Source organism: Hyaena hyaena, unplaced genomic scaffold (assembly GCF_003009895.1).
Source record: "Hyaena hyaena isolate Hyena2069 unplaced genomic scaffold, ASM300989v1 scaffold_899, whole genome shotgun sequence".
NCBI lineage: Eukaryota > Metazoa > Chordata > Mammalia > Carnivora > Hyaenidae > Hyaena > Hyaena hyaena.
The window spans coordinates 170,840-175,132 of NW_024081530.1; the positions used below are offsets into that span (position 1 = coordinate 170,840).

Below are 4,293 nucleotides of genomic sequence, written 5' to 3' on the forward strand. Positions count from 1 at the left end.
ATACTGCTAGAAAATTGTCAAAACAAGATTTTAATCTAGGCTCCTTAGCTCCAAATGTTTCCTTCTTTCCTATTACATAACATTGATGAACATTTTCAAACTTTCCCCACTGTGGATTTGAGAAGACTGAACATACCAGAAGTCCAAGATAGAAATAGTTAATGCAATTGTGTGTTTATGATTTTTCAAGTAATGCTATTTTAAACTCTCACATATATGATTTTGAAGTCAAATCCATGGTTCAAAGTACTGGCATTTGAGGCCCATAAAGTTGCAGATGCTCTATTTTGACTTTGAAACTGCAGGGATCATGATTGTAAACAGAAAAGTTCAAGTTGCTCAGGAGTAAACCTCCTATAATAAAGTATTTTGTGAGTAATCATGATGTTCAGGACTTCAGCATTTCCAATTGTCTTGTAAACTTAAGATGCTCCCAAGTAATGAAGGGTGACCTATTGAAGCTGGCAGATTAGATATCAAGTAATTAGATTTGTTCAAGAGCTTATCTACTACTGAGAAAAATTGCAAGCTTAGTCTCATCTGGGATGATTCCTGTTTGCTTCCTGGCTGCTAATTTGGATAAGGCAAGGTCATTTCACTCAGTACCTTCTTCAAAACACATCTACCTTCCTGAAGGGCACCGCTTTCTTTAGCACAGGGCACAACAAATGAATTATCATTATTTGGGATTCTCATTATGAGATGCCAGAGAGAGAAGGCATTACTTATTCATAGGTTTGGATAGAAATGAAGCTGTTCTGATATCAAGGATAGAATTACATATGGTTTCAAGTATCTTGGTGGTGGGTATAATGCTGAGAGAGCAGAGAGAAAAAAAATGATCTGATCTCCATCTGACCTAGGGGCTTCCAAATTATGTGACCTGTGGAATTTGTTGAGGGGCTCCTTCAATCAACAAATAAAAAATAGCTGTTGATTCCCTTGTGTATATATAACACCATGTTCAAGACTACGGGAGATGTACATGACAGGACAAAAACTCCTACCTTCTAGGAATGCATAATGTAATTGAGGACATTTCAAAATATTAAAGAGCAGCCAATGATATTTCCCAAATTAATGGTGTTTGAATCCTTGCTTTAGAAGCTCAGGGGACAGAAAGAGCAATCCCAGGGAGGGGAGACTCAGGCAACTATTTATTGAACCAAGTTGGGTGGCAAGTGGGTAGGAGGTAGAAAAAAGGATAGAGGGAGAAAAAAAGTCCTGAGGAAGAAATCCACACTGGAAGGAACATTTTATGAGTTTGTTTGGGGAACTTAAGAAAAAAAGTGTGGGATATTAGAAGGACACCCGCTGGGAGACGGCCTGAAATAATAGCCTGAAAAATGTGCAGTTTATGACATAACCAGAAAAGTGCCATTTTTGAGGGGTAGTCATTTTTGAGGGGAAGATGCCCAGCTGGAGGTGATGTATAAGAATGGCTAAGCTGGTGGTATCTGGTACGTAAAGGTGGGTGAGTGGGGTCAGTGACTGAGGTAAGGAAACCTTCTAGAAGGTGCAACAACAATTCAAGACCACTTTTGCATTGTTTACATTAGTGAAGTCTTAACACGTATCCAAGGAATCTCAGCGCAAATTATGCAAGATAAACGATGGTTGATACCTGTATGGGAATAATAGTAGTTGCACAAATGATGGCCTGGGGTGGGAGAAGACTATGGCTATGAATGGGAGAGATGCTGGGAACAACTTCCTAGTTGTACCTCCTTTCCTTCTTGGGAGGGATCCCTGTCAACCCCAGTGTGACAATGTGGCAAGAAACCCAGTCTGAAGCAGCAAGATTTGTTACTCTAGGGTAGCTAAGGAGTCTAGCTGGGAGGGGAAGTCAGTAGATGAGTATAGGAGATTGGCAAGCCTGGGAATTTCCCTACTTCCCCAAAGGGCAAGGTCATTATCATAGACACAGACACACAGGTACACTACAAATCAGGCTGCACAGAGCAGACCCTTGTTTAAGTAACTATGAGGTTCCCTTGGAGAATAGTAGGATGCCTGAGGAGAATAGGGGATGTCTGAGCTGAAATTACAATTCTCTTAAAAAAATTTTTTTTTAATGTTGATTCATTTTTGAGAGAGACAGACACAAAGGGTGAGTCGGGGAGGAGCAGAGAGAAAGGGAGACACAGAGGCAGGCTCCAGGCTCACAGCTGTCAGCACAGAGCCTGATGCAGGGCTCAAACTCACAAACCATGAGATCATGACCAGAGCCGAAGTTGGTTGCTTAACCTACTGAGCCACCTAGGTTCCCTGTAATTATAATTCTAAAGGCTCTGACCTGAGTCTATTCTTGTGGGGCAGGAACTAGATCCTAGTTTCTTCTCTAGGTAGACACTAGTAGCTAAAGCAACTGTTAGTCCTAAAAGGATACAAAATAAAGTCATAGGGGAAATTGCCAGGGATTTGAGGAGTGCAAGCATAATGAAAAAAAAAGGCAACAAGTGGGCAGAAATCTCTCAAATGGGCAGAAATCTCTCAGAGGAAACAGAATTAAAAATCCTCTTTCCCTCTTGGCTGCTATAGTACAAGGATCTGCTGCCATGTCTGCCAACCTGTGATGGATGTTCTCCAGTGGAATTGCTCTGCTTCCTGATCAAGAGGAATAAGTAGACATACAGCACGAACCCATCATCTGAAAGCTGCAACTTCTTTGCTACAATGGGCTGATTCACTGTAAGACTGTGAGCGTAGAGCCGTGGCCATGGCCGAGGGGTAGTGGTGGTCAGGAAGCAGAGATCTGGCCAGTGAAACCCTGCAGCTTCCTGGTGCAGACCCCCTTCAACAACACCCTGACCACCCTCAGCAACATCAGACACATGATCTGCAAGAACACATGCCATCCAGATCTGTACTTAGCCGCAGTCCGCAAAGCCAGTGCCATCCTGTGCAGCCAAAAGCCTGTGATGGTGAAGAGGAAGCCGCCTGCCCCACCAACAGCTCTTGGGGACCTGCTCCCCACCTCCAAAGCAATAAAGATGTCAATCCCTTAAAAAAGAAACACAAAAACTGATCAAGAACGTAAAGTAAGTACAATTAACATCACCAGAGAGATATGGAAGACTATTGAAAAATGCCACAGGAACAAGCAATTATAAAGAAGAAGCAATTTGAAATCTTAACTTTGAAAATATAATTGTTGAAATGAGGGATTTAGTGGATGGTTGAGCTACAGAATTGATACAGCTGAATAAATAAAATTCTCCTAAAAACATCACAATGGGATAAAAAGATAGACTGAGAAGCAAGCGAAGCTATAGGGAAGTGGAAACAAGTATCAAGACCCCATGTATAAAGACACCCAGAAATAATGAAAAAGCAAAATAGAGGAGGTGAAATATTTGAAGGCATATTGGCAAAAGTTTCTCCAAAATTAAAATGGTTAATCTGGTATTAAAACCCAGGAAGCCCTCCTCGAGTATTTGGGCTTCCTGCTACTCACTTTCAGCTTTGGCAACCATTGGGCAAACTTTGAATTGGATGAGATTCAGCAAGGCTCTGGGTAGAAGATGGACAGTGTTGCACCATACCAGCACTAATCAACTTCAGCATGTGGTGGAAAATAAGACATTACATATAATAGCGGCACAAAGTATATCTCAGAATTAACCAGAGAGGAGAAAAATGGACTGTTACAGAACATGAAGTAAGAGCCACTTCTTAAAAGGTTTAGCCTGGGAATGGTGCAGTCATTTCCATGGGGCTTAGTCTTAAAAGAGGTCGAAAACATTTGCCAAAATACTATGAAAAAAACCTGCTAACAATGGTTATCTGAATAAAATCAAACATCCAGCTATTTCCAAATATCTGTCTGAATTATGTTATTGGGGTATCGATTCTTTCATTGTCTTTCTTCATCCGGAAAATGGGCAGATTTGTTTTAGCTTTGTTGAGGGATGGAAATAACAGCTAGCAGACATACCTTGGGACCGTTCCAGTAATGTTTGGTCATGGAAACCCCCAAAGACAGCCTCTCTTCTAAGGCAGCCATTGGTGATGCCCCAGTGTATTCATTTATTGCAAGAGAGTGTGTAGGGGGAAATATGGCCAAGTACCTAATGCAAAATGCATAACTGTGTGTGTATGCAAATGATGTGCAGACATACCTAGAACTTTAATAAAAGTGTGATGGAGCTCAAATGCAATTGACTAGAGGTTCCCACACGTGGTGCACTTGGCGGAAAGCCTAAAGGAGAGCTGGTCCCTCTGGCTTCTCTTTTCTATTGTATTATGGGCTAAGTGTCCATGGAAATGCCTGGCACTCAGATAGTAATAAAG

General features: G+C 41.5%; 1 pseudogene; it reads left to right on the forward strand.

The window, feature by feature from the left end:
* Window positions 1–2,558: 2,558 nt before the first annotated feature.
* Window positions 2,559–3,819, forward strand: LOC120222631 (annotated as a pseudogene).
* The last annotated feature ends 474 nt before the right edge of the window (window positions 3,820–4,293 follow it).